This window comes from Dreissena polymorpha, chromosome 1 (genome assembly GCF_020536995.1).
Source record: "Dreissena polymorpha isolate Duluth1 chromosome 1, UMN_Dpol_1.0, whole genome shotgun sequence".
In the NCBI taxonomy this organism is placed as follows: Eukaryota; Metazoa; Mollusca; class Bivalvia; order Myida; family Dreissenidae; genus Dreissena; species Dreissena polymorpha.
In genome coordinates this window covers 163715530-163743115 of record NC_068355.1, presented here as the reverse complement: position 1 = coordinate 163743115, position 27586 = coordinate 163715530, and the positions used below count along the sequence as shown (strand labels likewise).

The following is a 27586-nucleotide window of genomic DNA, read 5'->3' as shown; positions in this document are numbered from 1 at the left end:
ACATCTTTTTTCGTAACCAAAATTTTCGTCCCACACTTTTCTTACCCAAAATTTGTGTACCCACATTTTTTAGTCCTCACTCATTCCATCCCGCGAAACCCTTAAGGTGTCGCAACACTAGTATTGTCAAATCTTCATGATACTTTGTTAGAACATTTCTACTAATGATATCTTGTACGAGTTCAAAATAGTTCTAGAGTCCACATGTATTGTCCGCTTATCATGAAACTCGGTCAGAACATTTGGCTCAATGATATCTTGGACGAGTTCGAAAATGGTTCAAGTTCCTTCAAAAACATGGTCGCAAATGGAGGGGTGGGGGCATTTTTCCTTAAATGGAGACATGGCTATAGTAAAGATTTGTCCTAATGATATCTCAGACGAGTTCGAAAAAGGTTCCGGTTGGTTGAAAAACATGGCCGCCTAAAACCTTGTAAGCACTCTTAAAATTACATTTATAGTTCACTTTTCATGAAACTTGGTTAGAACATTTGTCTTAATGATATCTTGGGCTGCTTAGAACAGGTCAGTTCCATTGTATCTCAGGTGAGCTACTTTTGGCCTTTCAGGCCCTCATGTTTTCATTGTTACTTGAACACAGTATCTGAACTGGTATAAAACCATTTGTAAAATATATCATGTAAGCATCCTGAGATCTATGACGTCCAGCCGAAGCTTGGACCCATATCAGGAGGGACGAACATCATGATACAAGGGAAACATCTCCTCACGGGACGCGATCAGCACATCCGTCTTGGGGGAAATAAATGCACGCGCATCAACAAATCCAAGTGCGTATACTTTTATATATAAGAACCAGAAATGCAAATTTTGCATAAAACTTATTTGAAAAATAATAATTTTTCAAATATTAAAAAAGAGCAAACATACGAACGTTTAAGCTCACATTTGTACAATGTGCGCAAGTTAGCGTTTGGCATAATATTTTTTCCGCCGCGCTTTTTATTCAACAGGCATCTCTTTAACAGCTAAGGAAATTATATTTTAAAAAACATATAAGAACGACTCTTGGGTGACCATATTTCAAAGTTGTTCAAATCAATTTGGTCAACTGCATATTTAGATCAAAAGATCTAAATTTATATTTTAAAATTGAAACAAACAGTATAACAGTGTATTCTGCTTAACTACTAAGATTTGTTAAAATCATGTGCTTTTGTTAAATGGCTAAGCCCCGAGAGTTACTTTTTGCTGTGTATAAAATAAAATACTTCTCTGAAACTGCAATACCTAAAGTTTTGTAACATTTTTTTTTATTATGGTCCTCCGCCAGTTTAGTTTAGGTATTGTCCATATGGTCAAAGTTTACACGACCAGGGTGACAAAATTAACAAAAACTGCAAAAGTTAAAAATACATCTTTTTTTTAATCTCTCATGAAACCCGACATAGTGGTAGTAGAATATATGGTGTGTAACATTATACAACAGTTTAAATCAAGCAGAATCATATAGCAAAACAACACATATGTTTGTCTCAAACCACATTTTCCACACCTCGATCATATTGTGAAATCATGCTCGTTGAGTCAAAACGGCCATTGGGGTCATATTATTTAAAAAAACTTAAAATCTTTCCTAGAACATCAAGATATAAACTATTTCGCATGGGCTATCAAATAATGGCTTCTTACTTAGTTTGTTCAAATCAGGACCTGGGCTAAAAATTATTCCTGTCTGGATGTGGGGTTGACATGTTTAAAATTAAAAAATGCAGTAGTATAGCTTCAAATAAACCTGAATGAAATCGCAAACACACAGCTTTTATATTGTGTATGTGATAACCAATTGTTATACGTTGCACAGATTGTTCAAATAATGCCATTTTATTCAAAAATGACCACACGCCTTAACAAATGTGAGCGATACATGGCCATATTTGCCTTCTTGGCAACTTGTGCATTGTTTTTATCATTTAAAAACTATTTTAAATACTTTATTGTAATTATGTATTTCTTTTAATTGTAATAATATTGGTTTATGTTTGCCACCCATATATAACATGTTTGTGGAACGTCATATTCTAACGTTATCAACAAGTTAATCTCCTTTCAGCGACACACATTTCTTCTGCCGCACAGCGGCTCTATCAGCCGTTGAGATCGTCACAGTGGAGTTAATAGTGGACATGCAGTCAGTGAAGAACTTGTTTGTCAATTTTTCATATGTCAGTGATCCAGTGATCTTTAGAATACATCCAATGAAAAGCTTCATGAGGTAAACTAAAAGACATCTCATTATAAGAAAATATGTATGAATTCTATTAGTCAATTAGACTGAAACATACCTTGATCGAGGGTAAAGATTGCGAGAGTTGTATGTATTAAAACAAAATTTAAATAAATAACATAAAAACAATTTGTTTAAATCATATACAAAGTAATGTCATACAATATAATGGTTTAAGATGTCATGGATGTAAATATATAAAAACACTTTAAATGTGTGCCAGTGGAGGTCGACAACTGACGGTGACTGGCACAAACCTTCTGGCGGTCATGCAACCAATGATCGTTGGTTACTGGAACAACGGCACAAACGAATATACTGTGGGAATAGCTGTGAGTTGTTTTTGACAAATCTCTTATGCTATATGTGTGTATTGCCATGTGCACAAGATTGTTGTCGGGTTGAACATGTGTTAATTCTGGGACAAGTAATACCAACACTGAAAAGATTAAGAATGGAAGTTACAGCATTGTATTTTAGTATTGCTGAAGTGATTGTTTAGCAATCACATGTAGTAGTTTTGATTGTGATTGAATAGATAAATCGAATAGTTGTAACTGTCCTAATGTGGCATTGCAAAGAAATAAATCAACAACGGTCCTGAAATCGCAAATAAATTTAAATCTTGCTATGGGAAGGCATAGGATAATTTGAAACTAACAAGGGAGTAATTGTCGATTAATGGCACATTCAAGTCAAAGGGGAACAATTATATTTTAATTAAAAAAATATTCTGCCTTTGTCCTAATTTTACATGAGGCTACCTTTCCCTTTCGTGGCATATTCGAATCAAATGGGAATAACTATTAATTACTTAAAGAGTTCTTCCTTTTTCCTAGAATTGCACGAGACCAAATTTCCTCAACATTTCATTGAACGGCACACTGGTGTGCCCAAGCCCGCCACTAAACCAGAGTGTGTACCAGTATAGAAGTAGGACAACACGCATCATGAAACCAGCTGAGGAAATCAAGTGGGTCGAAATAATACTTGTTTTTATTTATATATACACTTATACATGAAAAAAAATTAAGCTTATCTAAATAATGCTGTGAATTTATGATCCACCTGAATTAAGTTTGTTTAAAGGCTCATAAAGGTAGGTTCCCACTGACGATCCGATCAACTCGATCATCCCGATCACCGAAATGCCCCGACCAAACCCGACAAAGCTCGACTAAAAAGGGTATACACGACTTCTTCTCAACATCTTGTCGATAACACACGACCCCCACACGACTCATTCACGACGTCTACTCAACCATCCTTCCGATTTCCGCTCGATCATTTCGACCGATACGCGAGCCCTATACGATCTCAGCTCGACCAAGTGGACCTCAGCTCGATCGCCACCAGATCTTCACACGACCAGATCGTAATGGTCGTACTACAGTCGTACAAAGCGATCTAAAATAACTCGGGTAGAGGTCGAGCGGATCGGGTACAGAGCTCGTGTATGGTCGAATAGCTATCGGGAAGTGATCATGAACGGTCGAGTAGCTGTCCGGTAGCAGTCTAGTAAATCTGTACATCAAATTGAATACAGGTCGAGTGGATCGTGTTGCGATCCAAAATAACTCGGGTAGAGGTCGATCGGATCGGGTACAGATCGTGTAAAAGATGTCAATCCGATCTTCTACTCGACTAAAACACGACCACTTCCCGAGCGCTTATCGAACCATTTCTTACTCAACCGCTACTCGATATTTTTGACATGTCAAAAAATATTGGGTGGAAAGCCCGACCAATGCCGACCTACCCGACCATCCCCGACCACTCATGCTTACCGAACCAGATCAGTACCCGACCGCTTGGTAGTGCTTGATCGAGTTGATCTGATCAGCAGTGGAAACCCAGCTTAAAAGGTAACGATCCGTAATTATTACCGATTTTTAAATATTTTTTGCATATTTTATTATGCCCCCCTTCGAAGAAGAGGGGTATATTGCTTTGCTCATGTCGGTCGATCTGTCGGTATGTCGGTCTGTCGGTCGGTCCGTCCACCAGGTGGTTGTCAGACGATAACTCAAGAACGCTTGGGCCTAGGATCATGAAACTTCATAGGTACATTGATCATGACTCGCAGATGACCCCTATTGATTTTGAGGTCACTAGGTCAAAGGTCAAGGTCACGGTGACCCGAAATAGTAAAATGGTTTTCGGATGATAACTCAAGAACGCATATGCCTACGATCATGAAACTTCACAGGTAGATTGATCATGACTCGCAGATTACCCCTATTGATTTTGAGGTCACAAGGTCAAAGGTCAAGGTCACGGTGACCCGAAATAGTCAAATGATTTTCGGATGATAACTCAAGAACGCTTTTGCCTAGGATCATGACACTTCATAGGTACATTGATCGTGACTCGCAGATGACGCCTATTGATTTTCAGGTCACTAGGTCAAAGGTCAATGTCACAGTGTCAAAAAACGTATTCATGCAATGGCTGCAACTACAACGGGCAGCCCATATGGGGGGCATGCATGTTTTACAAACAGCCATTGTTTATAAAGGCTATCATAAAACAATATATATATATATATATATATATATATATATATATATATATCGGTATGATTGCTTTTTTTAATCGCTTAAATGTTAATGTGTTGATAAAGCATTCATATACTTGTATATATGTACGATTCATCTATTAATATTTTTTTCTATGAGTATTATAATTATTTATGTTTTGCATGTTCATTCACTTGACAAAACCAGGTATGATACATGTAGCAAAATGTTTTTATATCATATTGACGCGTGTGCGCAGCGGGTAATCAGATTGCGTGCTGCGGGTATTTAGATTATCACCTTCAATCGGAGGCGAGTTAATTTACCGCTAATAAGATAACAGATTCAATAAGTTGTGATGTAATATAAAACTCCGCTGATAGTTTACCTGTGCATTCCGTTGATAGGTATATCACGACATAAATGAAACACAAGTTAAATGACCCGTCTAATATATTTATTTATAAATTTTAATGGTAATCATACCTGTTTTTTTATCATTGTTCACATTTGTTATTATAATCATTATCTTGAATAATGTAACTTTTTTACCTTCTTTGCATATGTATATATAACATAGTTGTATATATATTTTTCAATTTGTTTATTCTATTTTTTTATATTATGTACCACTTATTATGTAGCATATATTTATATAAACATTCCGACCAAAATGCCAGTGTATGTCCTTTTAAAACTATTATTACTGTCTATTATCATTATCAGATTTGAAATTGAGGGTAACATACTCATTGACAGACAAGGGTATATACAGCTGTGCAGTTTTATTGCATTACAAACAGCTGCACATTTTAAATTCTAGTTTATATTTTTGGGCCTTTTTCGGCCTTTTTTGTTTCTTGTTTAAATATTCGGGACTATTTCGGCCTTTTTTAAAATTTCTTTTATGGAATTCAATATTTGGCTCTTACAAGAGGTGGCGTCCACGTGACAAGAGCTGGGCAACATATTCGTTATGTTGGCAAACTACCTTTTGATATATATAGAGAAATTGAGTGTTTGTACAGCGGGGATTTCGGTACAGGCGCGCGTTTTTGTGTAGAATTACCGAACTCCCCGCTAAGAGGCAACGTATGCTGTCAAGAGTACTTAATAATTAATATTAATAACATTATTTGCCCATTAACATTTATGCGATGACAAAAAACAATCATACCGATGACATGTTGACCCTATAAGGCGTAAATATGTGGGATTTCGGTACTCGACGGGCGAATTTAGAATTACCGAAATCCCCACTATAAGTCATTATTTTTTAACAGAAGTGATCAAAGGGGAGATTGTCGTTACGTTTTTGTCTGTATCAATGATACTATAAGAAAGCACTACGACGATTTTTTTGACACTTGAATGTTTGTACAGCGGGGATTTCGATACCGGCGCGCGTTTATGTTATTGTGTAGAATTACTAAAAGCCCCGCCAAGAAGCAGCGTATGCTGTCAAGAGTGCTTAATAATTAATATTAACATAATTATTTGCACATGAACATTAAAGCGATGACAAAGCTCGGCAGGCGTACTTATATTAACGGGGATTTCGGGGGAATTCGGTCATTACGGGGATTTCGGTATTTCGGGATTCGGTATTTCTATACACTTAACAGCGATGTAAATAAACTGATTGTTTGTAAACAAACTTGACTTGGAGGACACTGTATTTTGAGCTGAAAACAAGTTGTGTTGCTCATTTTTATGGTAATTTTCAATCGCATATAGATATATATATATATATATATATATATATATATATATATAGGTATGAATTACGCATCGACCTACATGGGAACCTGGGAGACAGAGTTATTTTCAATATAAAATAAACATCCAATAGCCTACTTCCGGTTCGTTGATGATGTTTGGGGCTTGTGGACACATGGTTTGGAGGCACTTAAGACATTCCATGCGTTTGCAAATGAAATCCATCCACGAATACAGCTAGAGCTTCGCTACTCCACAGAGCAGCTCGAATTCCTAGACACCATGACGTCTATTCGAAAAGGAAGGCTGGTTTCAGACCTATACACCAAACCAACAGATCGAAACCTCTACCTGCACATGGACTCGTCTTATACCGAGTCTAAGAAGAAGGCCATTACGTACGGCTTAGTTGTGAGGGTGAAAAGAATATGTTCGGAAGAGACGGACTACAAAAAACACAGAGATGAGATAAAAGAGCAACTACAGAAGCGAGGATACAATGGCCGATTCGTCGAGACAGAACTGAAGAAAGTTGATAGCAAGAAGCGACAAAATCTGCTGCGTACGAAAGTTCCTTCAAACAGTACTCCCAGGGTACCGCTCGATATCACTTTCTCCAGAGCGCTACCAAATGTCGGCCATATCCTCCGGAAACACCTGCCAACACTCCACACTTCAGATCATATGAAAAACCTATTTCCTGAACCCCCGTTAGCAGCATTCAGAAAAGACTGCAATCTTTAAGACATATTGGTTCATAAAAAAAAAACGGATGTTTTTGCCGAGTTCCCAACAGGAGCGGACCTTGTGGGGCACAGAGATGCGCAATCTGCCCATACATGATGGAGGATGAAAAGTTCAGCGACACCACCGGCAAAAGCTACAATGTGCGGAACGAGGTCATCTGCAAATCCACTAATGTAGTCTACGCTGTACACTGCGAACGGTGTAAGACCTTCGTATACGTAGGAGAAACGGGAGATACCCTGTACCAGCGACATCTTCTTAACCTTCCCGGATACGGACTCGACACAACGACTCGGTAGCCGAGCACTTCTACACAAACGGCCACAGCGTCGCAGACTTCCGGGTCATGGGAACCGACGAGAACCGGAAGACTATCGAACAACTTTGGAAGCGCAAACTGAGGACGTTCAAACCATATGGACTAAACACAAAAGACTAAAATTGGCGCGCAATGTAACGTGCGTTAATATAACGTCACTTCCGCTAAAGATGATATGCTTATTCACAAATAAACGCCGCTGAAGAAGACCGAGAGGTCGAAAGCTACGGCAAATTTAATAAAAGCGTGTTATTTTATATATATATATATATATATATATATATATATATATATATATATATATATATATATATATATATATATATATATATATATAATTTTTTAATAACCTTTATAAATAAAATATGCAAAAAATAAATATTTAAAAATCGGTAATAATTACGGATCGTCACCTTTTATGAGCCTTTAAGTTGTACACCTGTTGATACAACAGAAAAAAGTATTCCTCTTCCTTCACAAGGTCATTAGTTTTATGATTGTCATTGGCATTGTTTTGTTTTGTACTGCTTGAAGTAACTTATAGCCATCATGTTCAAGTTCATCATTCCCTTTACCTTTATAGCCTGGGATTTATCATGGATGGTGTGGGGTCAGTACTTACCCTTCACCATTCGATCGGTCGAATTCTGTACTACCCGGACCCCACTCTCTATCTATTCGGGGTGCGGACACCAAACGATACTCTGGAAATAAAAGTAGGTAGTAGAGTTATAAATTTCATTTTGCTATATGTTTTCCTATTTGAACTATATTAAGCTGTTTGTCAAGTGATCAGAAAGGTATGTTGTGAAAATGTATATGTTTATTTACAGGGGAATATTTGAATTTTTGCTGTACATTCTACGTACAAAACAATGATTTTATCATTTATATCTCATATCCGGCAAAGCTGTCAATCATAATTCCTGTGATCTGACATTAAATGATTTTGGTAGCAAAAAACCAACAACCAAAGCACTTTATATTAAATATATAATAAATCATTTAAAGGGAGACAACTTGATGTATGCTGCTACCAAGGAGGATGTTGAGGTCATTATAGGTTGCATTCCTTGCAATGTGACGGACATGGACCAATTCCATATCATATGTAACCTACCCCGTCTGAGACCACTTTGTGGGAAACAAGAGGACTTTACAATCCAGGTTTTGGTAAGGATCGTCTGTTGCGAATAGCATTGCTTGATCAACAAAATTTTACCTCGCAAATAAAGAACTAAAACCTTTTTTTCATTAATCCTGGTCAAAACATACACACACCGAAAACAAAAAGATACCTTGATTATTCAAATTTCAACCCAATACTTGAAAAAGGCAAGAGATAAAAAATTGTTTTATAAAAATGTCATCAATTTTATATTTTAAATTTTTTAAAATTTGTGTTAAAGCGAGATTATACGATTTTGTCAAATATTAATGAATTTATATAAAATGTGTAAAACACTTATTATATAAATAGTTCAATATAAAAGAAAATAAAAGTTCAGAAGAACATGTGTCGAAAAATGCGAAATAAGCCAGATATTTTATTCTGAAATCAAAAACGGCCGTACAGTCGAATTCGCCAGCATGTATATCATGCATGTACGATGTGAATCTAAACTTAGTTTAACGGTTCATTTTAAATTCCTGCAACGATATATATTCATACGACACTCGAGTACTAACTCTGGTCCTAATAAAAAGACGAAAGCTTCGGTTATTGTAGGAAAATATATTCGTCACAATCGGCTCGAAGCGCTAATTTTGTCTTTGCTGCATTTTATTAAGTTCGTCGTCAATGTATATATATATAATTTTTCTTGCCTATTTTGTGTTATTGTAACATATTTTATCAACATATTACAATTTAACACATATACAAAATCGTGTAATCTCGCTGTAAGTTTGACTTCACAAGATAGTTTCAAACTAATCATAGGTTAATAACCATGCGCATTCCATCCACTGTTTATTTGAAAGGTCATATAAACATTCGTAGGTGAAGATCGGATTCCTTGAGCGGGTCGTTGGACACATAGAGTATCCTGTAATGGAACCCCTCCAGATACCCGGACGCATAGAACAAGGCTACTTACTCCATTTTGTGTATTTTTGCATTTTTCTGTTTGTTTTTTCCGTGGCCATCATTCCTTTCATCGTACAACATCGCGTGCGGAAGACGTTGCAACAGGAAAGGCAACAGGAAAGGCTCAAATATGAGTACATGATGGAAAGAATGGAATCAGTAGAAGGTAAATAAGTATTTGCTAGGTTTGCGTTTTAGAATGCTTTAAAAATGTTATGTTTGTTAATTATGTTAATTCAGCTAAATTGAGGATTAAATGCATGTATAACCAAAGACAATTTGTTAATCATCATCAAAATCATCATTTATTTTACCGGTCTGTCCGTTGGGGAGATGAGGGAAGTCCTCGGCCAGTAAGGTTTGCTGTGGGCATCTTTAAGTGACTCATCCATAGGAAAGGACGTCCACTTTTTCTCATGGCCCATCTATGTTTTCTTCTAATGGTCTGGGCGACGATCTCCCTCTAGCGTTCCATGAAGCAAAGTCTTGCACAGTCTTGTCTGTTGACATGTCCAAGCAAAGCCAACTTTCGTCGTTTGACGGTCCATTGGAGGGATTCTTGTTTGCAATCAGGTTCTGCTGTCATATTCCGAACACACTCATTGGTCTTGTGCTCGGTGTAGGAGGTGCGAAACAGTATTCGGAGGCACTACATTAAAATAGCCTGTATCCAGCGTTCAGTATCCACGCGAAGAGTCTTAAAATCGACGATATTGTATAGCTCGCATTGGTTGTGCAGGAGTTTTTCAATAATGACTATGCAATTTCAGATCTGTTCCACTGTCCTTCGCCTAGCTCTAAGTTCCTCGGCCTTACTTTTCTCGGAGTGTGGCATTGTTCTGAAGAAGAGTGGCTTCTAGTCGAATCTGGTATTAATAGAGGTCGTTATAGTATTAAGTTCATATGTTAAGGGCTGCGGCGATTCCGGCCAGGAGTTTACCTTTCAGCGTCTGCTATAACACTGGCATAGGGCTTTTTAGGGTATTGTAGGCCTTCTGACCGTTGCCTGTGGTCACCTCTTTGTCGATGTTGTTACAATGTTTCTTTATCTACTCCTCCATCCATGGCCTCTTTCATCTTCTTTCCCAACGCCCTGTACGCTGTCTTGTGAATTGTCCTAGATGTCTGCTTGTCAATTGTCATAGATGTCTGACTCGTGTACTTCTCATGGATCAGCTCTCTTCCGTTTTCGCAGATGTCGCTGACCTCGATCGTCGCCTTTGTTTTGTTTTCCTCCTCTCTTCTCAAAGAACTGAATGTTCGGGGCTGCAAACTTGCCACTTTTCTGCACTTTAAATGCTCTGCTGTATTTAAATCTGTAAATACATGCGATGCGCTTGTTCTTTACCTTCAGCTTGATGGTAGTGAGCGCTAAAACCATTATGAAATTAATCTTATTGTGTGCTTTTTCGTTTGAAGCATTCCATATCGCTATTATGGACGGTTTCTGTGGTCGCAGCGTGTTGGCCAGAGTACTTTGGTGGCTTGTGGCTAATTCACGAAGTCTCAGCCTTCTGTTGTGTGTCCCTCCTATGTCGAATCTACACACTGTCCTTGACCAGTCTTGTTAGGCGTTTGGTAAAAACTTTGCGTTCCAGTCGCCGTGGACGATGACGTTGTGTTTTTTTGGGACCTTGGCTTTGATGTGCTCTTAATATCTCAAACTCAGGAAAATATGTTTTGATCTCTCTCCTGAAAACAAAGTGCGCATTGTGAGCTTTTTTGGTTGCCATTTTTTTTGTCTTGCGGCGAACACATGTACATTGTTAACACTCTAGACTCAATATGTATTTTCAATAATCACGAAACTTCGTCAGAACAGTTGTCCAAATTGCGTCTGGTCAAGTTTGAAACTGGAATACTTGTGGTTAACAACTACGTCACTAGGGAAAAAGAAACACAATACTTGTTGACACTCTAGAATCAACATGTTTAGTCTAACCTTCATGTTATTTGGTCAAAATATTGTTTAATGATAGCTCAAGCGAGTTCAAAAATGGCTCCGGTCTTTTAAAAATGAACCTTATTATAAACACTCGTTTTTCTTCCAAAATTCATCATGGCAATTGCTCAGACAATATTTTCTGCAAGTAAGAAATCATATTGTGGATATAGGAATCATTACTTTTAAAGCATTTGAATGAAATCAATATAATTTCAACATGTAATGCCTTAATGACGTCTTAATATTAATGGTGATTATAAATTATAGAAAAGTGATGTTGATGATAATGATTATGGTTAGTTGGGGATGATCAGCAATTACATGATTTACGCTATCCGAATACTCTTTATTAAATCTCGTTATTTCATTAAATGCAAGAAATAACTTTGGGGAGAAACCGCTATTGATAATTTGAATTGTGTTTGACCTAAAGTTTTGAATTCATGTCTTTTAAGAATTTCAGCGGCCATATTAGCAATACAAATGAATACACATTTTTTAGTCATTATTGTTGTTGTATATTTAGATCAGCATCATTACTGATAGGATGTTGCAATACTTAATGTTTTATGCTGCAGATTGACGTGCCCGTCACATGAAAATGGTTAAATGAAGCCATAATTTGTTCTCATATGGACGTTGGCCATACGTTTTTGCAGAATAGAATACGAAACTTAGTCAAATTAAGATTAATATTTTACTTAATTGGTTTCAAGTTATTTTTTTTATTTTCAGATTGTTCATATACAGTGTTATCTAATAAGTTAACTTTTGGACCGGTTTTAACATTATAGTTTTTAATTTAGCATTATGTGTAATTAACTTAGTTCATTATTTGTTCACAACTTGCCAGGGTTTGCGTTGATTTTATATACATAAAATAGCTCTTCTTTTTGGTGATTTCTCTTAAAACATGTGTGTAGACCATGGTTATAACTACTGAATGGAAAAGAAACATCCTGTCTTATACACCCCAGCAGACACAAGACGTCCGACGGACGTCAGATTAACGTCGGGTTCCGACGTCGGATGACCGTCAGACTTATGGTCGGATTTGAAAGTTTTTTAGACGTCATTTTCCGACGTCATCCCGACGTCGGATTTCGACCATTTTTCTAACAAATTCTGACCTGTTCCGACCAAAAACCCGACCGTTTTCCCAACCAAATCAACCACTTTCTTGACCACTTTTGGACCAAAAACCCGACCATTTTTCCAACCACTTTCCCGACCATTTTTTCCACCAAATTGACCACTTTCCCGACCATAATCGTGACCAAAAAACCGACCCGTTTCTTGACTATTATATTACCCGAAAACTAGGACCTTTTTTCAACCAATGCTTGACCATTTAACCCATTTCAAACCAAAATCCAACTGCAATGCTCATTCATATAGTCTTTGTCAATGTGTTACAATTGTCACCTGCTGCCATGGAGCCAAATAATACAAAAGTAAGCACGTAAGGTGATTGAAATCAATAAAATGACAGAATAACATTGAAAATTAAAACAAATTTTATTTACAATAGGAACAAGCACATATTTTAACATTTCTTCTGAAAATACAAATTTACATACTGAAGTTAAACATTTAAACAACATTTTTCAAAGAGACAAATTACGCCCATTTTATTAGCAGTCATAGGACATAGTCGAAAGCATATACATTCAACTTGTCATTCAATGATTATAACAAGATAATATATCAGACTTTGTTGAATTAAGAATTGTGTGCATGTGTGTGTGTGTTGAAAACTATATTCAATGAGCAACAAATTAACATTTTCTATATCAAAACAAGAGCTGTCACCATAGGATGACATATGCCCCCTATAAACACTTTGATAGAAGTTATGAGCATTTTTCGAAACCTAAACGCAGATTTCGAAACCTAAACCGGACCTTAAGTTCAGGGTCACAGGGGTCAAAATGTGTGTGCGTATAGAAAGGCCTTGTCCATATACACATGCATAATAAATATGAAGGTTACATATGAAGCGACATACAAGTTATGAGCATTTTTCGAAACCTTAACGCAAAGTGTGACGGACAGACGGACGGATAGTGAAACCACTATATGCCCTCCTTTGTGGGCATAATTACCTATCAATTATCCTACATGTACAGTTTTTTTGAGACTGTAAATGTTACATACCATAACAACTGTTTATGTAGTAATCTTATTAAAACATTTTCAAAGGAGTATTTACATTGAATTTTATGGATAAACTAGTAATAAAGCCAGGTGTGTTCAAACTTTCCAATAGATTGAACTCAAGATTGTCTCTATGTTTGTAAATACAGAATAGTCAATTCAATATTTTGAATGTCTTGCCATATTCTTATTGAGTTGCTTTTTGTCGTGAAAACACTTAAGTGCTAATAATTTCGTCTTTTAATAAACCAGTTCTAATTCAACTCCATTCACCAAAGGGCTCCTATTTCATAACAGATTTATGTGTTTTTAATCCCATATGTTTGAATAATGTACCAATAATTACATCTTCCTCTGTGACACAGCTGATTGACTAGTGTTGGAAATCAAACATTAAAATAATTAAGCAAGTTTAAGCTTTTGAATATTTTCTTTTGGAAAAATACACCAAAATATGAAAAGCTCTAACATTAAGGTAGCAATAATCATGCCATCTTCAACTAGTCTGTAGACCCTAGCGAGAGCAACTGCTCCGCTTATCTAAGGGGTTGATAGCATTTCATGTACCCGACTGACGAAAACTCTAAATTATGCTTAAAAAAGAGTGTGTGTTTTCCAAATAAACATATCTAATTAGATCTAATTACATCAGTGTACCGAGTTTCAATTTAAAAGCCTCGATAGTGTGAGAAATCATTTTAAGTGCAAAACTGACAATTTTTGCAGTTGACTTAATGTATTAAAAGTATTACATGTACGTCAATAAAAGACAATATGATATTAAGAGTTTCTACCCATGTACATTGACTGGTGCATATGAATAAGAGATATAGAAATCCGCATCAGCAGCCTGTCGCTGGGTAGTGTTTCATGTTCATTCAAAATCAAGATAAATAGACATCTATCCATTGCTTTTATCATTGTAATTTGTAACATCTCTTTTCACATCGCGCAAATGGACTTTGTTTTTGCCAGAAAATGACAAATAACCGAATTTATAATGGCTACATTAAACATTTCTCCTCCCTGCAAATGGAAAGTGCTTTAAGTTTCTACGATCTTCTAAAGTGTTTAGCCAACTGTATATAATAGAACGACGAAGGCCGAGCGCTGTTTATTTAGGTGGGTGGGAAACAACAACAAGGCTTGAGAATCGATCGACGTGCGGTTAAAGTTTAAACATTTCAAGCTTTTCATGCAAGCACAAATCAAACTAATTAACCATATGCTCTCGATATCAATGACAATGTTTTATTTATTTGTTATTAGTTACCCGTTGTTTATTATAATGCATACACATACTATATTATTAAAAATCATTTGACAAAACGTCTTTAAAAAAAAATATAGTTCGACTATATACATAGATATTGACAAGGTAAATCACTCGCCATTTTCTAAAGCAACAACATTCCGCTCTCACAGACTCAATACATCTAGCTTTCGATACTGGTATCCAAGACATTATTATAACTGGCGATTTCAACCTGAATGCAAATGTCACGACATCAGCATCTAAGCTTAAGTCCATATGTGAACAGTTCTCACTTACACAAGTAATTTCTGAAAACACGCACTTTACAGAATCTTCGGCAAGCTAATTGATCTAATATTAACATCAAACCCAAACATCATTCTTTCCAGTGGTGTTGCTGACCCATTTCTAAGTCAAACAACAAGATATCATTGTCCTATTTATGCTCTTTTAAAACTTCATAAAAATCGACAACGTACTTACTCAAGACACGTATGGCTCTTTGACAAGGGCGATTTTTCTAAACTGCGTCATGATATTTCCAATTTTGATTGGGACATATTACAAAACGAAAATATTGACATCTATGCAAAAAACATAAGTGACAACATAATTAAACTATCCAGTAAATGTATACCTAATAGAGATGTCCTCATTCGTAATAACGACCCACCCTGGCTAGACAATAATATACGGCGTTATATTCGGAAAAGAAAACGCGCTTATCGTAAAGCTAAAAATATTAATACACCATTTTTGTGGCAAAAATTTAGAACAATTAGAAACAAAACGACAGAATTTATAAAATGCTCGAAAGAAAATTATTTTAACAAACTTACCGAAACATTAAAAATAAGCAGCAAAAGTTCCAAAAATTGGTGGGCCACATTGAAATTTTTTATTAAATCCTCGGGAAACTCCGAAATACCACCAATCCAATATGGCAACAAAATAATTGATGATGCATTCGACAAAGCAAATATTTTAAACAATTTTTTTACATCCCAGTCAAATATTGACCACTGCCAAATACCAACATTACCGGCAGTCACAAATAGAACCCAATCAAGCCTCGGTCAACTTATTCTTGAACCAGATGAAGTAGAACTAGTTCTTAAGGGATTGCCTCTAGGAAAAGCTTCTGGTCCTGATGGACTAAATAATCGATTGCTCCTTGAATTGTCATTAGAATTGTCTGGTCCTTTGTGTAAGCTCTTCAACTATTCCCTTCGCACGGGATCCTTCCCGTCAAATTGGAAAGACGCAAATGTTTGCCCAATTTTTAAATCCGGCGACCCGAGTCTTGTAAATAACTACCGTCCAATATCATTACTAAATACAATTGGAAAAGCCTTCGAAAAAATAATTTTCAAGCATACGTTCAATTACTTGCATGACTACAATATCCTAACGCCGTACCAATCGGGGTTTTTACCTGGCGATTCCACAACAAACCAATTAACGTATCTTTATAATATGTTTGCCAAAGCTGTTGATTCGGGGAAAGAGGTCAGAGTAGTCTTTTGCGACATATCAAAAGCTTTTGATAGAGTGTGGCATGACGGCCTAATTTTTAAATTAAACGAAATTGGAATATCTAACATTATGCTAACTTGGTTTAAATCGTATCTTTCCAACCGTAGACAACGAGTTGTCCTACCAGGTTCCTGTTCTCAGTGGAATGTCGTACCTGCCGGTGTCCCCCAGGGCTCTATACTAGGTCCCTTGTTATTCCTTATCTACATCAATGACATTGTTAATGACATTTGTGCAAACATTAGATAATTTGCTGATGATACCTCACTCTCAATCATTGTCGAAAATCGAACTCTTGCCGCAAACACTCTGAACGATGATCTACAAAAAATATCCGTCTGGGCGTCTAAATGGCTTGTAAATTTCAATCCGAACAAAACAGAATCTTTGCTTATATCTAGAAGCACACATGACCATGCTCACCCTACACTCATTATGAATAACACTCCAATTAAAGAAGTTTCTTCTCACAAACACTTAGGTGTAATTCTTACAGAAAATTTAAATTGGTCAACCCATATAAATTATATAAGAGAAAAGTGTTGGAAACGAATTAACGTAATGAGAAAACTTAAATTCAAACTTAATAGACAATCCCTGGAAACTATATACATCTCGTTTATTCGTCCAATTCTCGAATACGGTGACATCCTATTCGACAATTGCACACAGGCCGAAAAATATGAGCTCGAAAAATTCAACACGAAGCAGCAAGAATTGCTACTGGCACAACAAAACTAGTATCTATTGAAATACTTCAATCAGAAATCGGTTGGGAATCTTTAGAATCTAGGCGAAACAAACACAAACTCATTATGTTTTACAAAATGAAAAACTCGCATGTTCCTGATTACCTTGCTAACCTTGTCCCGCTTACAGTAGGTCAGTCTGTCCCGTACTCTTTAAGAAATAGAAGTGACATTCAAAACGTCAACTTTCGAACATCATTCTATAAGAACAGATTTCTTCCCTCAACCATCGCCAGTTTCAATTCCTTGCCAAGTCATATTCAAAATGCACCATCCATTGCCGCATTTAAAAATATGTTGAATACTAACACTGAACCTTCCAGCAGTCCAAAACATTTTTACCATGGGCCGCGAAATCTTCAAATTTTACATACACGTCTTCGCACCAATTGTAGTTCTCTTGCTGCCCATCTTTTTAGAAAAAACATTAATGACTCGCCTAACTGCAATTCTTGTGACGAAATTGAAGACTGCAACCACTTTTTCTTTCATTGTGCTAAGTTCAGTGTAGAACGAGCTCAGCTTTTAAATAGTGTATCGCGGATATGTTCTCCATCACTATATGTTTTTCTATTTGGTGATCCTTCGCTTTCTGCCGATGAAAATTGTATCATATTTGACCATGTTCAGCGCTTCATAAAATCAACCAAGAGATTTTAGCCGCCATCCATTTTCTTCTCTCTGCCACTCTTCTTCTCCATAAATTTCTACATGAAATGCGTTTACAACCTCGAAATCAATACTTTTTCTGTTTATGTTTCCCCCCCCCCCCTCAATTTCTATTTCTTTTCCCCTGTAAAATTGCTTGTGTTCCTTTCCACCAATGTTAGTGAACTTGTATATACGTTGCATTCTGTATTATGTTTTTTGGATTTGTAAGTTGCATTTTGCATCTTGTATTGTCAATTTACTACGACGTCATGACATAATGTCAGGCGTAAATATATTATCAATTGGGAGAGGGCTCCAATAAGGTTCGCCTTTCAGCCCAATCCTATGTCAATGTCATGTAACTTATGAATATGTTACTATGTCGTAATAAATAAGTTTAAACTAAACTAAAGCAACGGAAGTGCGTCATTATGCATAATTAAATCGCTGTCACCCCGCTCGCTTATTGAAATGCGCGCGCAATGAGCGAGCGGGGTGACAGCGATTTAATGATGCATAATGACGCACTTCCGTTGCTTTAGAAAATGGCGAGTGATTTACCTTGTCAATATCTATACATACATAGTCGAACCATCTTTTTTTAGAAGACGTTTTGTCAGAAGATTTTTATTAATTTAGTATGTGCATTATAATAAACAACGGGTAACTAAAAAACAAATACATAAATAAATAAAACATTGTCATTGACATCGAGCGCCTATGTAATTAACGGCTTACCTTTTCCTAATTTGAAATAGTAGAACTTTGCTGTAAAATGTTGTTTTTGCGTAAATTGTGAAGAGCTTAATTTGAAAATGTATGGGAACAATGTCGTCGCCTGTTTGAAATCCCACACGTTTGCGCTTGCGCGAGCTAACATGTTCTAAAAATAGATTCTAAGTTCTGTAACTTTGTGCACGTGCGATGATAATCGGTAGATGAATTACCTTCCATTACTTTGAAATAGCACCAATGATTTAAGTAATTTTTCGTTTTATACCAGTTTTATTTATAATTGATTATGAATATACAGTATCTGCAAATACCGACTGAAAAACCGACGTCATTCTGACGACTTTTTCCGACGTCTAACTTACGTCAGGGTAGGACGTGGGATAGACGTCGGGTTTTTGGTCGCCGACGTCGCGACGAGAATCCGACGGTAAGCTGACGTCTACCCGACGTCACGTGTTTGATGGGACTTAGCTGTTTTTCCACCAATTTACATGGTTTATCTTTTCTAAGCCTCACTCTATAATGTTTATATTCAATAGTGACTTGTGTTCTCTATCATAAAGCATTATATAATTTGTTGGTACAATTAATTAATAAATATTTTAAATACTCAACTGTTTTGTAAATCATTAATTATTAAGACATAAAATAAAATGCACTCACTTTTAATACTTATCGATAAAGTTATTTATTTGTTTCTCATATCCCATTGTTACAAATAACTACTTCTTATATACATTTTCATATTATGTAGACAGTTCACTCTAGAAATGAGAGTGAAACGTCTATGGGGCAAACGTCTGGGGTGGAAACGTCTTTGGAGGGAAACTTCAAATAACACGTAACGTTATTGTTTTGACTTTTTATAACCTCACGATAATTTTCATAATAATGATTGTGTTGATTTTCATAAAACATCAGACTTATGTTGTTTTGAAATGTTCTTCAAAGCAAATGTTTTCTTTTTTGAAGTGTATTTTATGATAATTAAAGTTCGCAGTCTACATTGTCTTTAAGGTCATGCATAACGCGAAATTCTCTCTGGTCGTTTATTGAACTCGCATGGATTTAAACATGTACACCACACACATAGTTTGAGTAAACTGATGCTAACTCAGTAAAGCGCATATTCAAATGTGAGGGCATATAACAAAACACATTAGTTATACATAGCTGCACTGGGAATTGAAACGATAACGACTGAAAAATAGAGACAGAGTATCGAACATGTGCGTATAACTTCTGAACAACACGTGGTTACAAAACTGTATACTAAATGCAAAGGGTGTAATATACAATAAATAGAACGCAGCATATATTAAACGATGTGTTGCATTCCTTCTTTCGTTTTCTAATAAACTATAATGGGTGGTATTTATAAACATTACGGGAAATGAGTGTGTATTTTAGAATTAAGAATTATAAATCATAATGTGTCAGACAATGAACATGTAACGACGGAATCATTTTATGATCCCCGAATTGTAGGTTGTACTTATCATAGCATAATTGTTATCATCATGATATATATTAAAGTATTGTATAATGCAAACACATATGGAACTTAGTCCAAGGTGTGAATGTGGACACTAGTTTTACGTAATATTAGCCCCCGAAAGCGATTGTTATTGTGGTTCGTGCTTAAATATACTTAAATTAGAAAATGCATATTACATCTATAGTGCGCATGTATATAGTGGTAATTAATGTACATTTAATGTGTAACGGTTTGAATACTACTGCTGATTTTCCTGCGTCAAAAACCTTATATTTATAGAGATGTGACGTTGCAACATTTCTTCCGACCCATATCAATACTAGTATTTAGGAATATATGAATACAGGAAGGTATTAGTCTATTAGAATAAGCAGTTGCTTTCTTTTTGGTCGGTATACGAATATAAGTGCATAATGAATTTTGATTTATTTACCATTCAATACTTGAGAATTGCATCTTATGCATATATATCCAAGTAATCTATTGGGGCTGTGTACAATATGGATTACGGCATCCTTTTAAAATACGTTACGAAAATCTGTGATTTGACAGCTGACAGTAAATGTTTACCATTATTCATAAGTAAGTGAAAGATTTGTCTGACGAGTTTATTGTTTTAATTGACGATACTAATTTACATTTACGCTTTTCATTGAAAATTGTATTTTGAATACGTCAATTTAATAAGATATTCCGGTTTTAACTGCGTTTAGAGATATATACACGTATTAATGATAAGGCGTGTTATCACATTATGGTTAGAAATTGTAGGTTGAATATGTGGTTTTACCTCATGTAAGAAATATTGAAAATTTTATCAAAAGGGCCAGTAAACATGACAGTCACAAAGTGCACATATGTTCAAATAAGCTTATCGATGAGGGAGAGATTAAGAATAGTATGGTTGACACAAGGCCGGGTATGTTTGTATTGGTCAGGCAAAAGTGTTTATACAGTTAAATCTCTCATCAAAAGGTTTGATAAAGCTTGTAAATATTTGGGTGGTTTGTTTATCCCGTTCCCAGGGCTTCATTGATTCAGTATCTTAAGTAATCCATCCAATCAGAAATAAGAACGCATAGAACACTGACCAATGGGATTCTTAGTAATCTAACCAACCAGCTTATTTAGAAGACTGACCAATGGGATTCATAACTGAGTTTCACGGGGCTAATGTTAGAGGGAAATAGTTCGGTTAGCGTTTAGATCTAGAGGTGGACAGATAGAAAAAGAAACAATCATGTAGCAATCACAACGTATTAGTATAACTGAAATATTTGTTAAGTCAGACATTAAATTGGACTAGAAACTGATATATGGTGTTGTTGAATATTTTATCCTACATTATGCAGAGAAACGAACATTAATAGAGAGGGACGGACTTGTCCCCTGCGCGACACCAGAAAATGGTAGTTAATGCAAATCTAGTCATCTTGGCAATACGCGCATGACGAGATATTGAATGATAGGCTACACACCAGTAATTTAAGAGTAATGAACATTGCTAGTAACTATGTGTCGTCCATGAACTATGAACGATTACGTGACAGTGTGTAAGCGTTCAATTAATTCAAGTGAAGCAACATCTAACCTTTGTATGGTAAACGTTCGTATAATCATCTCAAATAAATTGAATAACTAGCTGAAAAAAACATAATGACCAGTAGACTATACATTTGTGTATATACGATTGTTCAATGTGTTCAAGTTTTTATCTGAAAAAAGTCGTCTAATACGAGCTTCAACAAGAAGACATGTTTGCCTAATTTATTGACCCTTACATCATGATTTATGTAAGGTGATACACACTCTGTGCCTAGATTTTCATTAAACATACAATTTAGGTGGGAATTGAAGGGCCTAAGGCATCGCGATAGCCTCAATTCTTACCTTGAACAAGTCACGTAAAGTAATATGTCAAGTACAATATCTACCGATGCCATTTTTCGCTGTAATAATTTTTCATTAAAATGACGTTTAACTTATGATAACTGTCACTCGTTATTCATACATTTGAATATGATTTTGTTAGAATGCGCCGATTCAAATAACGTCCAAAAGTATACGTTAAACGATATAAAGTTATTGTATGACTTAGACAGCATCTTGTATGATTTCAGAAAGCACTATACTGCAAGGTACAATGGAACCGGATACTTTTTGGGATGAAACCGAAGTTAAAGACATTGCATCACATTTACAGGATGGCAGATTGTTTGAACTTAGCACATCGTTTATTATACAGTTAAAAAATTGTTCAAAACTTACTGACAAGGGCGGTGGATTTGGTAAAATATATATTTGTAAGTAAACTCCCCAACATGTATTTTATAATATAACAACAGCCGAATTGCAATTACTACTTTAACTTTCTGGTTTTCTTATTCACTTTTTATATGTTTCTACATTTTTCGAAAGATATATTCTTCATTCTAATTTAAATAGTATAATTAATGAATGTCAGGTTTTGCTAGACGTAGAAACCAGTGTTTTACATGTGCATATGTTTTCTTTCTTTAAAGCTCGCGATTCCATCCCTGGATTCGAACACCGACTTGTCGTAAAGGAGATAGGAGGAGACGATGGGAACAACAAATCTCACACCCAACTTTTAAGTTCAGTTAAAAATGTTAGTAATAGCTGTATGGGTTATATCTAATATGTGTTTTGTCTCGAATGTAAACAATATACAGATAATAGCAATGTTAAGCTTCTGGGTATAAGATTGTTCATGTTTTAAATATACGTTAGGCCACTCCAAATTGATTTGTTGGTCGTCGGATTTGCCGCACCTATTTTTTCAAAATGGAAAAAAATATTATTTTTTTTACCGCTCGAACTTATTTTTGTGTCCTTCTATAACCATAGCGCATGTGTTGTTTTTTTAATTTGTGAAAAAAGAAAAAAAAGCAATCTCGCAGAAACGATTTTGACGCTGAATATGAATGCCAAATATAGTGTTTCGTAACCTTTTTTAATTGATAACTGTTGTCGCTAGAAAATTCGATCGAGACGACCAGAAAAATGGCTTCCGGCGTGACCGTTTTAACAAATTGCGGTGAAAAGTTGCTGAAGCCAACCCTTATAAATATAAACACATCTGCTTCAATCTGTGACTTATTTTAATGTGTTTGTTCACGTTGTGTTCGAACATGCAGCTATCAGCAGATACCGTTGAAGCATGTTCAATTTAACAACACCGGGAAACATGACGTATGTTTTTTTAAGCATTTTCTTCATTTAATGAGCATATGGACGGTATTTCCCTATATGTAGGTAATTCTTTCCTAAAACACAATTTTAAGTGAACAAAATATAAAAATCTAATCATTAAAGGCTGGTTCTAAAAGAGTCACAGGGACAATGTTTTAGAAGTATTAAAATACATGGTTGACGGAACATGTTTTACAGTTAGGTCCGTGTATTTTAGAACCATTAAAAAAGTTCTTTGTATACATTTATTTCAGAAAAAATCCAATACCGTACTAGCCATCGATATGCCCCTTTTAAAATAAGGTATCGGCAATGGATTATATGTATGGCATTTGTCCGACTGTCTGTCATTATCATTTTGATGATTGTCCCTCTTCGAGTGCTATTGCAACATGGTATACCTTTTCACAGCTTGCAACATGGTATACCTTTTCACAGCTTTCACTATTGAAAACGAACAAATATAAGCAGCAGTAGGTAGACATATGTCCCTCACTTCAATGATATGGTTATATTTCGTGGTCAAATGTCGTATGCAACTTACTCCTATAAATATGAGGTCGGTATACATCAACCTCATATCTTTTAACGTCAATTTGCTGTAGCATCGTTCTTACATATTTTCATATCGGAAGCTTTAAAGGCTGCAAATTCATATAACAGCGCAGAATCTTCATGGAAGAGTTATTCAATATAAAAATATAAACATTATTTTACTAATTGCATTAGAAGATGTTTAATTAAAACTTACAAGAAATGCTATTCCTGATATGAAAACTCTAGCTTTAGACTTGTGTTCTACATTTTAAAGTTTAAGTGCAGAAACCAAATTTTAGTGCATTTTTATTTGAAAAGTATGTAACTCGTATATATAATATTGCTTGTTTGTACAAAGATTCTTTTTTTGTATAAGAATTGATTTGAATGTAAACTATAGCTGTTTAAACCTGTATCTCTTGTTAATGCAATATTTTTCTATCGAAATGTGATTGTTTTTATTTTTCGCTCTTCGCTCGCTTGAAAATTTTCCTGTTTTCAAAATATTTTTTTCTCGCTCGCCTCTTCGACTTTTAAAAAAAAAAAATCCGTAGACCAACAAATCAATTTGGAGTGGCCTTATACATGTTCGTTAGTTTGACTGAAAAACATTTATTTACATCAGCATTTTTTAGGAGAAGCTGGCATCACGCGTCAGACATTTTGCTATTGTTCCGCTGCTAGCATACCACGACGACATTTCGATTGGGTAAGCACATAAACATTGAAACCATTTCCATGGAAGAAGCTTTCTTATAGTCTGTAGATGGGAACGAAGCTAGATCGCGATTCTTACGAAACACTTGCATTTTGCATAATTGTACGTTCATTTCGGAAAAATTAACCATTTAATTTCTTTTGAAGCAATAAATTATCAAATTAAATATTATTTAACAAACACTTTTGCTTAAAAGTATTTCTCTATGATACAAATCAGGTTACAAAATCAAACGATGTGAACATATGTATAGTTACTGAAACTCATTAAGCAGTTAATCACTATTTAATTTGCATTAGATATGCTGCCATTCCTTGTTGCTAGATATCATGTATCCCAATTCCCCGATGACATGTTGACAAAACTTATTCATTTCATCGAAAAACCGTGATATGTGATGGATTCCAGTGGGATGTAAATCCATTCAACCGGGCATGTAGGCTACACAGGGTTGCGTTTCGTGTCTTTACACGCATGATAACTTGTCACAAACATGTGACACTAGACACCACGTTAATCGCCAAATGCTCACGAAACTTGCTCAGAACATTTGTCCAAATGATATATCGGCCGAGAAGTAAACTAGGTCACGTGTGAAAAAAAGGTCACTATATTAAATAAAAAAAGCTTGTTCACATTCTAGAGGTTATTGTATTGCCCAATCATGATGAAACTAGGTCAGAAACCTTTTTTCAATGATATCTGCCAAATTCGAAAACTCTTCCGGTCTGTTAAAAAACAGCCGCCGGTAATCGGGGCAGTGTTCCAAACATGACAATAGTTAACCTTGTGAACACTTAAGATGTAAAATATATTGGTCCATCACCATAAAACTTGTTCATACACATATTCCTATGATATATCGACCGAGTTCCATAATGATTCCAGTCCGTTGAAAACATGTCATGGTAGTTTTTCCTTATATGATTTTAATCCTTATGAACACTCTACTACTACTACTACTACTACTACTACTGCTACTGCTACTGCTGCTGCTGCTGCTGCTGCTACTACTACTACTACTACTACTACTACTACTACTACTACTACTACTACTACTACTACTACTACTACTTCTACTACCACCACCACGGCCACCACCACCACCTCCACCACCACTACTACTACTACTACTATTACTACTACTACTACTACTACTACTACTACTTCTACTACTACTACTACTACTACTACTACTACTACTACTTCTACTACTACTACTACTACTACTACTACTACTACTACTACTACTACTACTACTACTACGCAATGTCGTAGTTACTAACAATTGTATCTCAGCGGATCCGTGGTCTATTGGGTAACTTGTTGTAGATTAATGCACTAACGGGGCGTCTCATGTATCTCGAACTCTCCCCTGTAAGCTGAGCACCTTTTGGGAAATTGGAAATTAATGGTGGACTCAAATAAAATATACTGCTCACACAAACGAAGCAAAAGAACAATTCTTACCAAATACCAAATTGCCTATGCCTTCGACCTCGGTAAAAATGTTGCTTTCAGAAACAAAACACGTCCCATAAATTGGGGAGCAAAGACCCTTTTAGCAAGCGTCCCATTTTCACATAACACATTAACATTGATAACACATTTATATCAATGTGTATAAACATATATTATGCTTTATTATTTACGATAATTATGAAATGATTTCAGGAAATATTACTTGATTTCACCGTATTTTGAAAATCAAGACTTGTTCGATGCAATACGATCTGACACTGGGGAACAGATTCTTCTTGTGTGGAAAACAAGGCTGAAAGTGATTTACCAGATAGCCTGTGCAATAGACTATATGCACACACCGAATTCCTTCCGGTATGTCGACCATGATCACATTTAAATTGATCCAAATGCATTTTAAACACGTGTTATTTTATTTTGTGTAAAACACTGAGCCACATTACGGTCGTTTAAGCCGACACCGTTCCTTGTACCGAATGTCAAACGTAATTCCGATTACCAAATACGGTTAATGCCGCTTTTGAGTAGAGCCTTTGTTGTGCACCGTTTGTCACCGAATGTAATCAAATCGTGTTCTAAAATCATCAGCAAAGTATTCAAATTCGTTGGCATAATCGGGAAACAATTTCATTGAACGTTCTATAGACGCGGTTTACACCCTATGCAAATGTACTTGGTATTTTTACCTTTAAGCTGCTCACCGGTAGTCTAAATAGTTTAATCAGATCCTACATTAACCAGTTGTAGTTTGAAATAAAAATCTTTGAAACTCAGTGTTTCATAGTTTAGCTCATCTATTTTTTGAAAAAAAAATTATGAGCTATTGTCATCACCTTGGCGTCGGCGTCTGCGTCGGCGTCCGGTTAAGTTTTGCGTTTAGGTCCACTCTTCTCAGAAAGTATCAATGCTATTGCATTCAAACTTGGTACACTTACTTACTATCATGAGGGGACTGGGCAGGCAAAGTTAGATAACTCTGGCGTGCATTTTGACAGAATTATGTGCCCTTTTTATACTTGAAAATTTGGTTAAGTTTTGTGTTTAGGTCCACTTTATTCCTACAGTATCGAAGCTATTGCTTTCATACTTGCAACACTTATTAACTATCATAAGGGGACTGTGCAGGCAAAGTTATGTAACTCTGACTGGCATTTGGACGGAATTATGGAATTAAAAAATTGAAAATTTGGTTAAGTTTTGTGTTTTGGTCCACTTTACCCTTAAAGTATCATAGATATTGCTTTCATACTTGGAACACTCGCAAACTATCATAAGGGTACAGTAAAAGGACAAGTTGCATAACTCTGGTTGTCATTTTTACGGAATTATGGCCCTTTTTTGACTAAGTAACTTTGAATATATGGTTAAATTTTGTGTTTCGATCCACTTTACTTCTAAAGTATCAAGGCTATTGCTTTCAAGCTTCAAATACTTTCATGCTATTATGAGGTTACTGAACCTGGCAAGTT

General features: G+C 35.7%; 2 protein-coding genes and 1 long non-coding RNA gene across 6 annotated transcripts in view; 2 read left to right on the top strand and 1 right to left on the bottom strand.

The window, feature by feature from the left end:
* Positions 1-27586, top strand: part of LOC127858850 (uncharacterized) — a 344634-nt gene that overhangs the window by 185184 nt on the left and 131864 nt on the right. The gene's annotated exons all lie outside the window — the stretch shown is intronic.
* Positions 1-27586, bottom strand: part of LOC127858873 (ankyrin repeat and BTB/POZ domain-containing protein 1-like) — a 344964-nt gene that overhangs the window by 204096 nt on the left and 113282 nt on the right. The gene's annotated exons all lie outside the window — the stretch shown is intronic.
* On the top strand, positions 22690-26463 carry LOC127858941 (uncharacterized). Its single transcript, XR_008039203.1, has 3 exons — positions 22690-22796; positions 24553-24626; positions 26310-26463. It is a non-coding gene; the product is annotated as an uncharacterized LOC127858941 (long non-coding RNA).